The following is a 19914-nucleotide window of genomic DNA, read 5'->3' as shown; positions in this document are numbered from 1 at the left end:
GATTGATCGATCAGTCTGGCGCTAAAATGGGATTAGAAAATAGAAATTGGATTACGAGTGGATAAATCCAGCGTTAAAAATAATTTCCAAACATCGATAGTGTCAGATTCTTTCTTCTACAAGATTCCAACAACCTCGCGCCGAAATAAAAATGGCGTCTCGCGAGGCGCTTCAGTCAACTAGCGCCACAGCTACGCTAACTCGCGGATAAGATCGAGAACGATGCACAAAGGAACGAAGCTACGAGATAATCGGGATCCAACACGGTTGACACCTCGATACGCTCATAAATATTTCGATTATCGGCCGTTCAATCACCCGGGCTTAACGCGTTTCTTGGAACAACGAGCTCAATTGTTCCGGGAAAAAGCGGACTTTATTCGACGGCGGAGGAACAAAGTAATGGACGGTTCGAGACGAGCAAAGGTTCAACCGCGATTATCGTTGTTAACGAATCGCGGGAACGCGACCGAAGGAACAATGGCCGCATCGTTCGGTGTGTTTCTCCGTTTAACAAGGAGTAATTGTAAAATTCGACACGATGGAACGTGCATCTGGCTGCTCGTCGCACCGATCGACTTGTGCTCACCGTTTTCATCCTAGGCTGCCGGCCTAACCCTGGCAATAATCGATCCACGATTGATCGGCCTTCGTTCGATGAAATATTGCGCGCGACATACTCGTCCAAGGTCTCGTTATTAGTGGGTCAGTCGGCACCGTTTTGGTCCACCAAGCACGGATAATCGTTTCGGTCGTTCGATTTTCCTACCAGCGACCTGCAGCTTCCTGTTTCGTTCACGTTTCGATCGTCGCTGATGGATTTCAGAGAGATTTCAGATCCTCGAATCTGGATTTTAATCCACGAACAATTTGCTCGGATAATTTGTTTTTTGACAGAGTAAGTTGATACTTGGGTCTCATTTGGATTGGTTCATTCGAAATTGGTGGGTAACTTTGGCTATTGGAATTGCAATAATTTTGAGGTTATTTGAAGGGAGTAGGTATTTGAAATAGTGCCTTCTGAAATTTTCTTAATCTTAAATGAATTGTTCCAAATTTGTAATATCTCTGATGTTATTATATACACAAATTTTTATTATTAAATATTAATTGAATATATTCAATTTACGTTCTTCGTTGCCTCGAAAATTTAGAAATCTTATTGTCGTTACGTTCGTTCTTCATCGTTGTTGCGGACATAACCTCACTTTCAGAAACATGCACAGTTGTTTGAAATATAGAAACTTCTAGTAAATCTATACTCGGATCTCGTTTGGATTAGTTCATTTGAAATTGGTGCTTAACTTTGACTTTTAGAATTGTAATAATTTTGAGGTTATTCGAAGGGAGTAAATATTTGAAATGATGTCTTCTGAAACTTCCTTAATCGCGAATGAGTTAATTTAAATTTATAATATCTCTGATATTATTATATACACAATTTTTTATTATTAAATATTAATTGAATATATTCAATTTACCTTCTTCGTTGCCTCAAAAATTTAGAAATCTTATGGTCGTTACCGAGGTTATTGCAGACGTAACCTCGCTTTCAGAACACTCGCAATTCTTTAAAATATAGAAACTTCGTGTTCACGCCATTAAACATGATTTTACTTTTATCTTCAAGGGAAGCGACTAAATGACAACTCGATATTACTAAAATAATTTTAGATATTTTAATTCACTCCGACATTGCTGTATATACTTCCAAAATAATTAAAATTATATTTTATATACGAAATCACAACCGATTCCTCAAATCTTCTATATTTTCTATTTATACACTCATCGCAAGAGTGTTTTGTTTGAAGGCCTATTCGATTAGTGTTTTTCTCTATTAGCTTCAACCGAGTGTCAAGAAACCATTAAACTCTATCGCAAAAATGAACTGGACACGATTTCCCCAGCCGAAAATCAACGTGTATGGAATTGATTAACGAATTCTTATTGAAAGCCAGAAATAACTCGACCCGTTATCGCGATAAAGCGATTTATTCAGCTACATTAAATTTTCCACTGTCATGGTGTCGCGCGTTCTTCATTGTTTAGCCTCGCGAGTCCCGGTTTCCCTATTCCGCGAGAATTTCCATTGAAACGGAGAAGTGATTAATGACACGAACGACTTGGAAGTTTGGAGAATTTTGCCATAACGTAAACGCGAAAAATCCCGTTAAAACTGAAAAAATAAAGTTAGCCGTCCTCGTAGGTTCTATTTCGCAAATTTGAAATGTAAAACACGACGCGAAGGGTATTTCATAAAAATTCCTGCACAGCTAAACGTTTCGTTTATCCCCGACGTCCACTTTGCACGAGGATATCGTATCGAGAATAATAATTAGTTTCCTGGAAGATCAGGCTCTGAAACAAATTTCTTCCACTGCGAATAATCTCTTCGCCTCATATTCACGGCCATTGCCGAGCAGATGTCATTACGTAAAGCTAAGTGGCCTTTCAGCGTGTAACGGTGGGAAATAAAGAGTCGGTGATAAAATAAAGAATAAATTTCCCGAATGACGCGATCATTTTTTCGCGGTATGGAAAATGCGAAGTACCTTAGGAGCGCTATTCCACTCGGTTTAGGAGGCACTTAAAATTCATAATAAACTTAAAGTTAATGAATAGACGACGCACGAACCTAGACGCGATGACGCAAACCCGATAGTCAATTGTTCAAGCGCGTTATGACGATATCGTTCGATCACACTGTCGATCGAAGTGGCAAGATTTAATAAATCCAGAGTCGAAGACGATCATGATTCCTAGTCTCGTCCAATCGAAATTAAGAGAAGCGTCCATCCGCCATTAATCCTTGGCGAAAAAATTCATTATAATGCAGGATACCATTTGCAAAGAAATCGCGAATCGGCTGTTGCCAACAAAAACAAATTATAAACCGATCAGTATTTTCTAGAAGCAAATATAAAAGTTATTCTAGATAACGAAATTAAATTTCGTGGCCCCTATGGGCAATTGAAGCGTAGGTTAAGAAAAGCATAAGAGCGTGGTCCTTGAGGACCAAAACAGAGTTCTTAGAAATCAATTCTGACCAGTGGATCATAAATGGGATCTACTATGGAGAAATTATCGCTATAAATCGCGCGAGTATTGTATATTACGTATTACTTGTAAAATTAAATATTATTCTAGGATACCATTTCGGAAAGGAATCGGAAATCGGCCATTGCCAACGAAAATAAATTACAAACCGATCAATATTTTCTCGAAGCAAATGTAAAAGTTATTTTGGGGAGCAAAATTAAGTTGCGTGGTACCTACGGGGAGGTGAAGCGTTAAGAAGGTTAAGAAAAGCATAAAAGCAAAGTTCTCGAGGACCAAAACAGAGTCCTTAGAAATTAATTGTGACCGTTATTTAACAGGATAATTAACGTTAAGATAATTAATATATAATTAACGTTATTAACAAGATAATTGTGATCGTTATCTTGGTGCTCTTTTCCTAAGTTAAATCAGTTTACCAGTTTTGAGTTTGCGTTATTCAGTTCCTGTTCTTTTGTCAATTTTCGGTGTCTCAAAACCTGTTTCCGCCATGCTACAATAATCATAATAGTCATCGAGTTCGTGCAAATGCAATATTTTATTTATCGTACACTTATTCTGTGATTTACAACCGTGATTTAGTAATAATTATTAAATCATTGGAATTAACCCTCGTGACAAGCCTTTTCTCGAGTCTTGATTTTCTGAAGGAGGAGTAGGTTGGAAAGTTAGCCGGATCTCGGTAAAATCTTAACAACGATCCATCAGCAGTGAAACGGAAACGATCACGAGACCTAATCTCGGCAGACGAGGTCAGATATCTCCGAGGATCGATCGTCGGAGTGGCGGAGAAGCAGCGGGATCTGACCCGTGACAGTGTAATTAGTCCGCCTCCTAATTCCCGATTATGGAAGGGTCCAGGGGTTCGTGTTTCAGTAACCTTGGAAGCGAGCTTGTCCGTGGTGGGCCGACGATTATTTAACGCAACGGCATAATCGTGGTCGACGTAACGACGGCGTAATTTGCAACGTTACGTTATAAGCTGTCCCCTCTGCCGAGCCATCCGCGTCCTTGAATTTCTGTTTCCGGGCGTCTAATAAATTCGATTCCGCGACGGACACTTCGATGTTTTCATTCGATTAATCCGCCAATAATCGTTCCACGCGATAAACACGTACACGAGTGTCTTCTCTCAGTGTTTCCTCGCATGACCGACGAGATCCAGCCTCGTTGGCTTCTTTCTTCCAACGGAATTCCGATTTTGATCGAAAGGGAATGAACAGCTTCGATGGAAATGGAAATTTCCACTTGAACACGAGATTATTCGACGATCATGATCGCTGATCTTCATCTTGAGCTTGCGATTTTATTCTCAGCAATTTCGTGGTTCTTGTCTATCGCAGACAATTTTCTCTTTGTCGATCGAGTACCTAAATATTTAGGATTATATTTTTATAATAATCGATTGAATATAGTAAAAATGAAAAATATATTGATCCAAGTGAAAAACGATATTAATTTGTTTGAAGGGAGCTTGGGAACAGGTCATTTTGACACCTTTGACAGGTGAAGTCTTAGTGTTTTACACGAACTTCGAGGAATCTTCGAATTAAGAAATTAAACGGACGAAAATGTCATTTTAATTTCGAATGACAAAGCAAATCCGCGTGCATTGTTCCCCGAGCGAGTGTACACCTGACTCAAAGATCTGGAGGATCGTGAACTTCAACTTGTCCTTGAAACGAGATTGCCAAACGCTGTTGCGGAAATGGCCAGAGGTTCTCGAGTCTATTTCACCTGTAGCCGGAGTGCGTGCGGTGATTGGAGAGGCAGCTTGTTTCGCTGGAATATTAGATCTAATGATATGCAATAAAGCAACCGGCAACGCGACGGCATATTGAGCGCAGTGGAATAGTACCGCGGTAGTCAGACTAGCGGATCACTTGGCTGGCATTGTTTCGACGTAGTAGCACTTTCAATTGCATAAAATCGCTTCGCCCGTGGAAAGATACGCGTGTCTTTGTTCCAGCGGTGTACCTTGTCCCATAAATTTCACAAGTTTCGCGCGTTTAACAACGGAAAAGGCTTCGAGGAATGGATAAAAATACGAGGAACGAGAGGAGAAATTTACTACGTGGAAATTTGACACGTCTGAGAGTGAAAATAAAAACTTTCACAATTCGAAAGTTCTTTTTCGGTGCACTGAAAAATTTCCGAATGCTAACAAGAACAAAAACAAATCTGCCGTGCCGAAACCTCGTTTTCGCCTGTTTTTCCAACCAAGTCCTTGAGCCGCTTAAAGTCAATTCGTGCTAAAGATAAGAGTCGTGTACGTACTGTCTGCGCTGCGAACGGGTTACAGCGCACAGGTCCGATCGTAAAAATTCGACCGAACGATTCCGTGTCACTGGGAACGATGGAAACCGCGAACGAGCGTGCTAAATATAACCCCGGCGCGGAAAAACAAAATTCGCGAGCTTAGTCGTCGATGGACGATTGGTTAATTGTGCATATCGCGGCGGAACAAGGGGAAGCAGAGAGAAGAAGACGGCTAGCTAGCTAGGTACTGCCAAAAAGTCGATGTGGCAATCGGCAGCGTTCCTTCGTTCCCGCTGCCAGCTCGGACCGCTCTGCCATCGTTTTAATTTAAGACACCCCTTCAAATGTCACGAATACACATTCCGTTCCGTGCCGTCTCGGCGTCGGACTGAAAACACACGGCGTTTTCCTCGTTTTCGAAGAATCTCGGTCGCTGAGTCACTTTTGGAACTTTTGGAACTGGCAGCTGTTACGCAAGCCGGCCTCGGGTCGCGATGGAACTCGCGATAGTAATCGGGATCGGTCATTAGCGGTGATACGAGAATAGGATGGATGAGGAATTTTCGTGGAGATCGAGACGAGTGGATGTGGATCGCTCGGGTATTCCTGGGAGAACAACGAGATGCCGAGGTTTCTTTTGTACCGTGCATGACGTCGCTTAGGCTGGTTTTACAGGGATACGGAGAACGATCTCGATGGTTTACTACCTTGTTATTCTCTCTCGGTGTCATACTGGAACGTGCCTCCGAAAATAAGATCTAAACACTGCCACGCAGTCGGGGATCAGCGAACGTGTCTCTATCCAGACAAAGCGCGCGTACGCATAAAGACTGGGACAAAGACTGAGCCTTTAGACCTGTCTTCTTTGTCTCTCGATAGCCTGCCGGCGTTCTCGAATCCTCGCAAGCGTTTCCGAATATTATTCTTCCCGTGAAAGTAAGGAACGAAGCTTTGCCCCTTTGACAGAGCTTTGCCTCTCCTCGTCGATTCCTCGTTAAAGGAAAATATTATCCTGTTCTTTCAAGGACGTTTAGATTCTAGGGGTCATATATATAACTTCTCGAACGAGGTACGAGAAATTGGTTAATTTATTGTCACGCTTAACGTTTATTTATTTATTTTGACATGGCGCACTTGCAACTACGCGATATACACGTTCAGAATGCATATAGCACCCGCCACTTAATGTCCCATTTCGATCCAAGTATTACGAAGGTTAACAAATATTTTGGCAAAGACAAATGCCGCGTGAATCACGAAGGTATCGCGACAAACTAGAGCGTACATCACAACACCGTTGTAATTTTAACCGGAAAGGCGAGCGAACGAAAAATCAATCGTGGTTAAGTCGAGCGTAGAATTAGCCTGTAGATCGCCTAGGATCTACGACGAGCCGAGCTAGCGAAGAGAACGCGATTGCTCGGCGAAGATAAACAGAGTATCAGTTTCTTGTTTACAAGGCGGACCAATAATTTTCTAAAAATAAGAGACCGCTCCACGACCAAGGCTGCGCCAGCCGATTGATATACGTTCTCGACGCTCTAAACGAGCTTCTACGAGCTTGACGAACGTAACGAAACAACGGTTGTATCCCCGGACCAGCTGCGGAACCATTCAAGAAAGCGACCTTGCGATCCACGCGCTGCTTCCGCGCCAACCCCTTCTGGTCGCGCTGACTAACCCCCTGTCGCGACGCCGGTCGCAACGAATCAACGACACCCGTCCCTTCGACAGACGGGACCACCCTCTTCCACGGAGAATTAGACGTCAAAAAGATGTCCAGATCGATGAAGAAACACGAGTAGACGGGGAACTATGGGGAACGTTGGGCTGGCCAAGGGTTGCTGCGCGTGTCCAGGACACGTGGTGGGTTTTGTAACGAGGTCTGAAGGAACGAGTCACTTAACTTATTAACCGCGTGACTCGTTAGTCGCAGACCTAGAAGGTTCTTGGGAAGAATTTTAGATGGGTCGATGTTAATTTTGGTAAACGAATACCCCCTAGGGGGTTGTTTTTCTAGTCTTGTGGTTCCTAGGGTGCTACCGATTGCTATCCTGATGGCCTTTCTACTACGATAGGTAGAAGGACGCAAGAAAGGGATGTGTTTCATCCTGGACCAACTGGTGGACATGTCAGTAAAGCTTCCTAGCAGGCCCTGTCTTAGGTGGGGCAGCATAGGTAGCATAGGTAGCAAGGGAAGATAGCATATAAGATACTAAGTACCATAGGAACTTAGGTAGCATATAGGATATTTAAGTACCATAGGAACTTAGGTAGCATATAGGATACTTGAGTTACCACAGGAACTTAGGTAGCATATAGAATACTTAAGTACCATAGGAACTTAGCTAGCATAGGAACTCGTATTTATAGGGGTTGAGGATTCCTCAAACCTCCATTTTCCATCTAGCAATGAGAGTATGGACATTGGTCGCTACGAACTCCAGACATTGAACCCTGTACTTGGGAATCACTCGTTTGCCACGTAACAGGCTCCAAACGTGGAGACAGCTCGTGTCTTGGCACGACACGTTGCTGGCGGGAATATGGCCGAAAGAAGAAGAAATTCGCTCGGCCAGCCGCGTCTTTATTACCCCTGTTGTGCGGCCAGACAGATTCGATGGAGCGTTTCATAAAATTTCTCTGTGTCTCATAAACATGCTTCATGGCGGCGCTCGACGTAGGAACGAGGCGATATTCAGGACGTTAGCGTTCGAAGAGCTGGAACGTAACTCGGCACGTATGTCGGGAAAAAGTGTCGATCGATCGGAGTTCGCTGATGCAAGAAATGTCTGTCCTTCGAAACGGAGTTCCTGCATCTTTTTGTGTCACTGTAGTTGGGTGAATAGCGAGCTGTTCTACGCCATTTAGATGCATTTTCTCTACCCTGGAATTTGAGTTAACATTCGCCTGTTTCGAGTTCGAGATTCAGAGAAACGTAGAGTGGTCGACTAATTATGGTACGGATCACTTATAAATTTCACTTAAAATTGGAACATTTATAACGAAAAGAGTTCTTGTCGATTTTATCGATTTTTTGAGAGACGAAGATACCTATGTTACTGTTAATTACTAGCATTATTCAGAAATTGAAAGACATTGTCAAGGATCGATTTTATTATGAACCTAGTCTATCCTCTGATAACGAGAATTTAGTCTAAATTCCATCTGCATCCAGTTCCGAATGCAGCCAAGACTTTCGATCGATATTACACCTAACCTTTACAATTCGAAACCATACGTCATACCGTAGACAAGATTGACATTTTCTCCCCTATAATCATCTACCTCGGTACCTTCTCGCGCATAGATTAACCTTCTGTAACCTGAATTTTCACCATTCTGGTCTCGTCGTTTTCATCCGCGGAGAAATTATCCTATCGATTAGTATTCCCTGCTTCGATTTCGAAACTGTAATGTAAATACACCTGAAAATTATCCATGAAGCACCCTATGAGCAAACGCGAGGCTCCTGTAAAATTTGGAAATTGGTAATCATCGTTGACAGTTGGATCGAAATCCACCTCTTCGGGTCCGGTAAAACGTAAACACTCGTTCGAATACCATGACAGCGAATGACAGCGAGGAATGCTGCACCCAGGAAAGAAAAGCCGGCGAATACGCCCGAAATGGAAGCAGAAGACAGGATCTTGGAGGCGATCGGGGAGCGGCCTATTTCAGGCGTCGGGCCAATTACCGATCCAGCGAGATCTCAATTAATCTGTCACTCCGGCGCGGTGTGCATCGAAGCCGGCTAGATAGAGGGAGACACGCGCGCAGGGAGAAAGAGGACTGTCGGTTTCCGCGCGGACTCGTAATAATGACGAAACGAGCCGGCTGCGCAGCCACGTCGACCCACATTTATAAATAGAGGAGGCCTCGTCTCCGTCGGGGTGACGGCGCGGTGTGTGTCACCCCAGGAATACCACGCTCGACCGAGTGACCGACCGCGTCGCTGTTGAATGGGCCTTCGGCTCCGCTCGCGAAACGACCGCTTCGTCGCCGGAAAACCGCTCGTAAACCGCTTCCACGCGCGCACCCGCGCCATTCTTCGCAGGGACCTGTGAACCCTCCTGGAATTTTACGACGCGGACAGTGGCGATTAACGTCGATCGCTCCGTAACGAATGACAGCGCAGAGCAGAACTTTGATACTGTGTCTTGCCTTTGACTCTTGTTTATCGTTATTAGCCATTTTCCCGTAGTCGAATCGTGAGTAGAGCAGATGATTCTTTGGATGGAGAGGTGGTTGTTGCTCTAGAATTCGTTGGAGATCTATTATTGTTTATTCCTGATCCATTAGGAGAGAAGGTGTTCCTTTGACAGGAGTAATGCTCGTTGTTCTGGGCTTCGTTGAAAATTTCTTATTTTCACGACATTATCGTTTCATTCCTGGTCCATTAGAAGGGAAGATGATCCTTTAGCTAGTATTGGACCGGGGAGATTAATTTCGCGAGACTCTTATGACAGCATGTTGCCTGAAGATCCTTTAGACGTCTCCTATCTCGTCCTTATCCTTCATTTCTGATCGTGAATTGGAAAAATAGCTTTCCAAGTGCAGAATTTAAGTATCATATCAGAGAAGGATGTTTCTGTCTAGGTGGTGGTCGATGGTGAGCAGAGATGAGGTTCAATTTGCGTTTGTTCAGTTTATATCGTCCCAGTTTTTATCGTCGAGTTGAATTGATAAAGTCGTATGTGCAGAGATTGTTAGGGATACTTGTTCAGTTTATATCGTCGAGTTGAATTGATAAAGTAGTACGTATAGAGACTGTTAGGGATACTTTTGAGACTCCATCAGCGTCACTGTTCGCGAAAGGTATTTTAACCCTTTCACTCCTGCAGGCGTCGTATGACGTCACGTTACAAGATGACTGCGGACGTGATACAACACGTCCATGGATTTCAGAGCTGTTAAAGCTTGGAAAATTCTTTTTGAGCGTTTATAATTAAATTTTTATTAGATATAAACAAAAATAAAATTTGTTAAATTAATTCGCAACAGGGCGTTTGCTACCCTCTTTATAACTTTCAGGAGTGAAAGGGCTAAGTGACAGGGCGAGGTACCTAGAGAATTTTCGAAGGGTGAGCTGCTACATCTGGGAGCATTTAAGTTTTCCAAAACACTTGGATTTTCGCTTATCCCGTTTCGTCGGTTCGAGTTAATAGGGTCCAAAGAGCGTCAAGATGATCGTCTGACATTCGCCGCGAAATCGTATCGTATTTCCACGAAAACGGTGGTCGATGAATCCGCTTCCTCCTCGCGCGGGACACGGTCTCCGCGGACAAGACACTCTCGCGTCCCGTTCACCGGACAACAAAGCTATTTATGCCACTTGCTCTGCGAATAGTCCGATTGGCCTGGCTCCAGACGGTATTTTTCACTTCCATCTAGAGGCCGCAGGGGCAAAAATTCACGAGCGTGGCGAAATGCGCGAAAATGTGCACTGGCACGGTGAAATCGCCGCGATGATTCAAACGGTGCTAATATTATGGTTGGCTACGGGCTGCGGAAAAACAGCGAGCGAATTCTGGTAAATTCTCGATCGAGTCTGCGTCGCGTGGTCTAACACCGTGATCCGTTGTTGATCTTTCGGGATGACGGCTCCATCCTCGATCGCGTGGCATCGAGCGAGTATTTTCGAGCGGTTTAAAAGTGGCCATCTCTGACGTTGTAATTGTTTCGCGTCTCGCGATTTATTTGCACGCGTTGGTTACACGCTGAGAATATCTACGTAGATTCCAAGTGCGTAGGTTATTAGCAAGATCTATGACAGCTGGTTCCAGTTTTATCCTATCACGTCTACTTTGACCGAATTCACTGAATTCCATTCACTCTTGGAATTGGAATTTAACACTGAACCTGTCATGGTCAAATGACCCATGAATGAGAAAGCAGTGGAATCTTGGAAAGAATGAAATAGTTCGAAACACTGCAAGATCGATTACGCGTATTTTGAAAGAAAAATTGCGAAAACGAGTGGGAAAATCAAGACGATAAGGTTCAACGAGGAATTTTAAATGACAGTTTTAAAAATGGTTATTTAAACATTGGTAGGTTTAGTATTAACCCTTTGCACTCGAGAGGTGACTCTCAGTCACCGTTTGTTGTAATGCTATAACTTAAATAATTGATGATAATTATATTAAGAACGTCGAAATCAAATTACTCTATTCGTTCGTTTCTCACGCAAATTCGCGATTTTCTTTTTTAAATTTTGGCATAAAGAGTATCGGCGAGCTTATAAGAATCTAAGAAGAGCTTCTAATTGCATCTTCGCAACGAAGAAATCTTCGAGTCCAAAGGGTTAAACAGACCTTGATCGTGAAAATAATAAAATAATATATATAATAGCGTGGCTAGTGTCACGTGTAGATAAACGCATGGGTCAGGAGGAAGAAAAGCTCGAATGCAGCATACCCTATAAATATTCAAAACCTCCCCTATCGAATCACACCGCAATCTGCATCTCGATCAACTTCCACTCCGATGACAGGAGAAACATCGTTGCAATTCGCATTCCAAGGTCTGTCTATCTCTTCTCAGCATCATTGACACGCTAAGATCTGTCATTACGCAACCATCCTTCGGTTCCGTTTCCTCCGAACGGTCCAGCGAGCAAGCACCGATCTAGGGATCTTCAAATCCTCCGTTAAAGAACTTTCTTGCACCCGGAAGCGAGAAGTGAAACATCGATCGAGTCCATTTTCAGCGATTCGATCGACTTGCAAGATGGCCGATCTCACGACGCAAATAAAGGCGAAGATTCGCGGCGATCGAAGAAGCGTGTGGCGCGCCGTTGCACGCCTAATGCCGCGCGGTGTCTAATAATGTAGCAAGGCCGTTCTTGCCGATGTACCGTGAATGCCCGTTCGTTACGACACGTCCCGTTGCTCGAAACTCGAGGAACGCCGACGGCCTAACGTCCTCGCGGCGCTGTAAATCAGCCCAGCGCAGCTGGCACGCGTTGCCCTTTATTACTAGCAGGCTGAGGAAATTGGAAAATTCTCAGGAACACGCCGACTCGAGTCACGCTGTGATACACGTCTGACGAGGAAGCACGCGGAAGAAGCTTGACGCGCGATCGTCTTCGCGTATTTTCGGTGCACCTTGTACTCAAACTAGGGAATATTCCGCAGAAAGGCTTCTCGTTCCACTGTAAATTTGAATATAAAAATATCGCGAAAATTTGGGTTCGAATTTCATCGATCCTCGGGCAATTTAGTATATGACCTTAACACTATACGTAACACGGTCAAATAACCGGTGAATGGAAAATAAGTGGAAGCTTCAAAAAATGGAATAAAAAATAGTAGATATCGAGAAAATGACTAGACGTATATTGGAAGGAAAATCGCGAAGACGAGTAATGAAGATGATAACGTTGATCGCGGAACTTTTAATGAAAGTTTGCTAAACTGGTGATTTATTGTTAAATTAAAATTCGAAGCTAGACCTCCATCATTGGAAGAAAAATCGCGAGGACGAATGATTAAAACGAGAACGTTGATCGCGGAATTTTTAATGAAAGTTTGTTAAACTGAGTGATTTGGACCATGGTAGGTTTAGTATTAAATTAAAATTTGAAGCTAGATATCCATCTTGGATAATAAAAATCCGATAATCCTGTCTTGCATAAATCATCGTTGAATCGCGAAGCTAAATTGTTTCCCAGTATTTTCTGCGAATGTTCTCACAGAGTTTCTAATATCTAAATAAAGGAAATCGAAGTTTTAGGGAATTACTGTACTCAAATGGTGCTGTTGAATTTGTCATTCATCACTTCGCAGTTCCGACTTCGTGGGTTAATTAATTCTCCGAAGATGAAGCCTCGCCGAAGCTTTCGAATGACCGATGGAAAACTTGGGAGGCAATTTCCACGATGAATTTCCACGTTTCCCAACGGCGAGCGAAGGAAGCCGCGATGACGAATTGATCTGGCGTCCATTCAACGGACCAAAGTGTCCGACATTTATCGCCATTGTTTGTTACGTTAACGCACCTCGCTAGAAAGTGCGGCATCTCGTAAACACCGACTAAACGATATAATACCGAGTGCCATTGTCGCTGGCAGTGAGGTAAACCTGCGAAACCGAGAGATCAGCATAACAGTGGTCCAGAAATACCGTTCAGCATCGTTGATACCTTTCTCCGAGCTCTTTTTCCTTGATTAATTACCAGCCACCATCCGTCGAATAGCGAAAATCACCATATCCAGCGCGATATTTGCATCTCGTCATTAACCGACGAACACATACGAACACGCCTTAATTTATCACCCCGAACGAAGATACATGGCTGCGAACGCCGGCCGTGGTGGCGTAAAATAATTATCAACGATCCATCAAACGGGGATAGGAAAAACCGTGGACAGCCGGGTGTCATCGATTTTATCATATTTTATCAATTACCAGCGTGATTCATTACCCCCGGCGATCGGGATCGCGTAGAAAAGAAGCTCCGCGAGGGCGCGCTGCCGCGACTTCCGTTCGCCGATCGATCGCAGCGCCGCTCGCGGCGGACCCGCGCCGCGCTATTTATCACGTTTGCCGGCCGTCTATTAACATTGACGAATTACTTTCGCGGCCTTCGAATATTTACCGAACGCATTACCGATCGGACGAACGCTGGAAAGCCGCGCGTCACGGGCGGAATATCAAACCAAAGCGACCGGAAGTGAGTCAGCGTTATGCGATATTACGCTACGCGATTATGATGTAACGCTGGTCGAAACTCGTTCCAGCTGTTTTTGCCGCGGCAAGCAATCGGGCCGGGACGTTTCTTCGCGCTTTAGAATTCTTTCTTCGACACTTCGCCTTCCCCGTTCGGTTTTCCATCGTTCACCAATTCCCCGCTCGACTTTCCGTGTGTTTTACGGGGTGCCTGGATTACTTAAGCGGCCGGGAAAAATAAAGAGAAAGCAGCGTTACCTTGCGTGGTTTTGCCGTGATCGCTGCCTCGAGCCGCGCGTCGTTGTCCGATCTGGAATAAGAAAAGAAACGGAATTTGTCAGGTTGCTCGTTCTGTTCGGCTGAAGGGAACCGGGTTAAGCCGTTTTCACGCGGCAGATTTCGCGGTGGTAGGAAATATCGATAGGGAAATTCTTATCGTTGAATTCGGATTAACGATAGTGTCGCCAGAAATTGTCGCTGAAGTGCGACAGATAGTCGGGGTAACTGCAAGCGTGAAAAGAGCTTTATGGAGTTTCTATAATGGGGAAAATTGACGCGAGGAATCAGACAATTTCGTTAATGCGATAAAAATGAATTCTTAATGGGATTCGCCGTGACAGGGTGCTTTATAACGCATTGTAACTCTCTTAAGCCTTTTCCACGCGAGTTATTACTGCGTCCGTAGTCGGCCATCTTTCCTGGACTCGAAGTAGAACAATTTCCTTTGCAGTCGCATCAACGATAATCAGAAATAGATTCAGAAATGACACGAATCCCCGTCGTGCAACTGGAAATATATTAGTAGGAAAACTGTCTTTATTAGTATGAAAAATTTCTAAAATTTATTTGACGTTCACTCCTGTCATTTTAATAGTCATCGTACATAGTCCCTTTTAAACGAAATGCAAATCGAATCGCACCGTGCTCGAGCTATAATTCAGCCCGATGAAATCGATCGAAAGAAACGCCTGGATCGTATCGACGATCTAATATGGCCATGTTCGCAGAATACTTTCACCGGATGCCACAATGGACGGAAAAATGACAATAGCGATCGTAGGAGCGCGAAATCGATTGGACACGGTTGTAGGCGGTCGACGACTCTTGTTTTGCGTTAACGAAACCGCTGATCGATTTGTAACGACGGATCGGTAAATACTAATTAGCGTACGCCTTCTTGTAAAACGACAATGGCTTTTTGCCACGGTTGCTTCACTTTCACGAGTCGGGTTACGGCAAGCGTGAACGACAAGCGAATGACAGTCTGCAAAAATCTATCTATAGTATTTGGAAAGTGGAGTTAGGCCTATTTTTCTCGGCAATGCGCTCATTTGCATTGCGTTCACACGTTGACTGTCGCTTGGGACCGGATTGGGAGATGGATTTAAATGTTTCAGTACTCAAACACGATATAAATTATTGATGATAATTAAAACAGTATAATGAATAGAAATACATACCATAAATTATTAGCATAATATCGGAATAAAAATTAGTATTAATTTTGTCAAAAGTACGTGCACACTCTCAGCAATTGCAAAAATAAATTGCAAAAGTTATTGGAATAAAAGTTACTGTTAATTTTGCCAAAAATAAGTGCATACTTTCAGCAGTTGCAAAAATAAATTGCAGAAGTTATTGGAATAAAAATTACTATCTATTTTGCTAAAAGTATGTGCACACTCTCAGCAATTGCAAAAATAAATTGCAAAAGTTATTGGAATAAAAATTACTGTTAATTTTGCTAAAAATAAATACATACTCTCAGTAATTGCAAAAATTGTTGGAACTATTTTAATATTGGAATAAAAATTAATATTAATTTTGTCAAAAGTAAATGCAAACTTTCAGCAATTGCAGAGATAAAAAAGGTTAAAACGAGAGATTTTGACCCCCGTGAGAATTTTAGTATTAAAATCGTCGATATAGGAAGAATAATTTTTATGTCACAATTAATTTGGCAATTTTATTTTAATTTTAGAGCAATGAAAATCTTCGTGCCTCCTGTGAATTGTGCAAATATTATAAAGTATTATAACATCGTGTAGATAGAAAAATTAGAAAAAGGCGAATCTTTATTATACTTGGTTTGGAAGGAGTCATGGTTCATATATATGCGGTTTAATTAATAGAAAAAGAAGGAAGTAAGTACGCAGCGACGCTGACCGTGAACTAACCGCGCCGCGCGTTACGCGCTATTACCGAAGTTCACGGGTCAAAGTTCGAACGACTATGCGTGAGTTTCGCGCATATGTCGGTCATGAATGTTTATATCGCGTGGCCACAGAACGATTGACCCCGTTGCAAAGGTTGTTTTTCAACATCGCTTTCCTGGATCAACGTGCATTTTCCTCGTGACTGGCCAATGACGCGAAAGCATCGATCATTTATCGTAATTTCTTCATGGTTCGATACTAATTCTTCGTTGTTTTTCTTCCGAGTAGTTTCATCCATAATTCCTCTTGCCTATCGGGTTACCAAAATATCCTTACACAAACGTCACAAGCTTGGAACCTCTTAAACCTACACCTTAACTACATTAATCCACTCGGCGAGGTTAGGTTAAGTTAGGTTACGAAACTATTTGCAAACTTTCGATTTCAAATTCCGCATTTGATGTTGTCACTTTGGTTACTCGACTATGTGCTTTGTATTTTAGTATAAGTATAGTCAATTTTTCAAGTTTGTTTAATATTCTTCTTCTATGCCCTTTTCAACCATCTGTCAATTTGACTAGCCAGGGTCAGTTTAGTGTCAAGAATCTCTCTCCTCATTTGATGTTGTCACTTTGGTTACTCGACCATGTGATTTGTGTTTTAGTATAGGTATAGTCAATTTTTCAAGTTTGTTTGATATTCTCCTTTTATGCCCTTTTCAACCCTCTGTCAATTCAAAGAATGATCTCTTTCCTCGTGAAAAATCAAAATTTCGCATTCTATATTATTCCTCTGGTCACTTGACTACGTGATTAATATTTCATTGCAATTCTTCATCTTTTTCCATTTCATCCATCTGTCAATTCGACTGGCCAGGGTCAATTTAGTGTCAAGAATATTCTTTCTCTTCATGAAAAATCAAAATTTCGCATTCTATATTATTGCTCTGATCACTTGGCTATGTAATTAATATTTCATTGCAATTCTGTTTAATATTCTTCATCTTTCCCCTCTTCATCCATGTGTCAATTCCACCAGTCATGATCAATTTAATGTCAAAAATGTTCATCGTCAGTAATACTGAGTCTTCTCTTCACGTGAAAACCACCTGAACCCTAACTCAATAGCTCCACCCTATAATATCCACTATTACACACCAGCCACCGAAGCATCGTGACCCAAGGATCCACCGATCCATCTCCAGGCGACGAAATCTCGCTAGATCAGTGACTCACGATCAGCCAGCCGGGCCGCGCGACCTGGTTCAATTTTTAAACCGGCTAGCAGCTCGTCCCATGGTGGGAGATGGAGGCGCGAAAAAATCGAGTGCAACGAGTGCGTGCATCGACGTGGTCGGATGCGATCGCACGCGGCCCAGCATCAGAAATAGCCGGCGCGGTAATAAAAGTTCTCGGAAGACGTGCGAACTCGTCGGCTGTCACCAATTATGGAGTTGTATGGGACTCGCTGGCGCGGCACCGAAATATTGGAAGTAATTGCCGGGATCGTGTTACGAGGAATCGCGACACACGCGTAGATCTTTGGTCCAATGACTGCTGGATGAGTTCATGATTGGATAGGGTGACATTCCCTAGGGTTAGAGAAGTTGGTGACAGAGAATAAAGATGGAAACCTCAAACTGGGACCCCTTTGACACCCCGCTGGGGTACACGCAGGAACTAGTCAGGGGTGTAATTTGAGAAAATAAATTGGTAAAATAGAAATTAATGAAATGAACCCTTTGCACTCGAGAGATGATCTTCAATCACCACCAAATAAAATTTCGATGATCGATATTAATTGATATATTAAATTCGGAATAAACTAATAGTGTAGGTATTGAAATTAAATAATTCTACTTTTGTGTTAATTATTGTACGAATTTTTATTTACTTTCTAAAAAATATCGTCAGCTTGGTAGCAGAAAATTCGCGAATTTCTACTCGTCTGTAGCGAAAACATCGTCGAGTGAAAAGGGTTAATGAAGAGATAGTAGTCTCGTCTCATGATAGACTCCATGAGTGATAACTATAGTTCAGCTGCGGGGTTCTTATCGATATTTTTTTTAAATTATTATTCGATCACTTTCGAGAACCATACGTGTGTCGATTTTACGTAAGAAGTTTATACAGGTATGTAACGTAAATAAGTTTACGCAACGTAAACGAGAATAACGCGTAATAACTTTAAGTACCGTGTAAAATCCACCTGTGCATTCGTGCAATGGAAGAAGAATGGGTAACAGGTTTGGATTACGAGGTCAGAGATGCAGGACTCTGAAAGATTGATATTTCTCGAATTTTTATAAACGGAGATGCGTGGAATTATCGGAAAGGAAGGATAGAATTTCTTCGGAATAATTTCGACAATGAGATATATCGAATTTGGAAAAGTCGGGTGCAAGAATGTCGATCCGGGATTAAGAAAGTTGCACGAAAATTTCGCCAAGTCTTCGAAGGAGAGGGGGGACGTACCCAGTGAAGTTGCCCCGAAGAGAAAAAGATCACGATGAATTGCTCCGAGGGAAAAGAGAAATTCGTCGCTGTTACACCAAAACGAAGAGAAACTCGGCGATAAATAAAAGCAAGGAAATCAAATTTCTTGAAATGGATCCAAGTGACGAAATAGAACACGAGATGCTTCTAATCGACTTCGAGAAGATGATTTTCAGGAATTGAGAGCTTCCGGAATCTCCGATGAAACTTCCCGAAAGAATCAAAGAATCTTCTGCAACTGATCCAAGAAACTGGAACACGAAAGATTCTTCATCAATCCCTCCTCTTTAGAAAAATTTTAGTTCACTCTGAAACTTTGAGATTTTTAAGAATTCCAAGTTTGAAGAAGGATTCGGAAAATTTAGTGAGAAAATACCAGGTGTTCCTATCTAATACAAATACGAAATTAATTTTTTAAACACTCAGAGATCTCCTCTGGGATCAGTTGAAAAGAGAGACGATTCGAGGAGCCATCTTGGTTCACAGTTCTGGAGTTAAACGTTCCTGGTTGAGTCGAAGTTTAACGATCATTCCCGCTTTTAATTACGAGATAACTGCCTGGTATACGTTGCAACTATCATTTACGTAGTGAAAGACGGTCGTGGATGTTAGATGAAATTGTTCGACGCACGATGACGTTCCACAAGCGGGAATTTGAATACGAAAAGACGGGGAAAGTCGGCTCGCAGCGCGATGACTCCGAGCGTTCTCCATTGTCTCCATTGTCGCTGTGACTCGACACAATCGTCGCTGGACGACAACAAAACGATCGAACAATGGGCCCCGGGACCGGCCACGACTTCCAAGTGAAATTCCACCGAGGAGCTGGTATCTCTCCGTGGAAAGAACCGATCGGCACGATAACCACGGTTCCCGTGAACCTGACTCGCGTTTGCGTCATCGAACCGGCCTGACGATCCGAACGTTTCGCAATCGATGCTGCACACTCGATAAGCTCATCGTTTCTACGATTTCTCTTTCCGTCTTTGATATGTTAATCCTCACTGTCGAAAGTACCTTCCCGCTCTTTTGTTCCTCCTTAACAAATTTTTAGGTTATCCTTCCTTCGCTCGGGTTAACCCTTTGACCGCCATGTTGAAATCACGTGTTTTCCTATGGACGCCATGGGAATATTTATATTTTTTTAAAAAGTATTATTATTATTAATCCTCACTGTCGAAAGTACCTTCCTGCTCTTTTGTTCCTCCAATTTTTAGGTTATCCTTCCTTCACTCGGGTTAACCCTTTGACTGCCACGTTGAAATCACGTGT

General features: G+C 42.7%; 1 protein-coding gene across 1 annotated transcript in view; it reads right to left on the bottom strand.

Moving 5' to 3' along the window:
* LOC108547876 (protein Tob1) overlaps positions 1 to 19914 on the bottom strand; it is a 152163-nt gene that overhangs the window by 93022 nt on the left and 39227 nt on the right. Inside the window, exon 2 of the mRNA XM_017900582.1 lies at positions 14250 to 14301. The gene's annotated coding sequence lies outside the window, so the exon portion shown is untranslated. The remainder of the gene's footprint in view (positions 1 to 14249; positions 14302 to 19914) is intronic.

Source organism: Eufriesea mexicana, unplaced genomic scaffold (assembly GCF_001483705.2).
Source record: "Eufriesea mexicana isolate 0111107269 unplaced genomic scaffold, ASM148370v2 scaffold1272, whole genome shotgun sequence".
Classification (NCBI taxonomy): Eukaryota; Metazoa; Arthropoda; class Insecta; order Hymenoptera; family Apidae; genus Eufriesea; species Eufriesea mexicana.
This window is presented reverse-complemented; position numbering and strand designations above follow the sequence as displayed.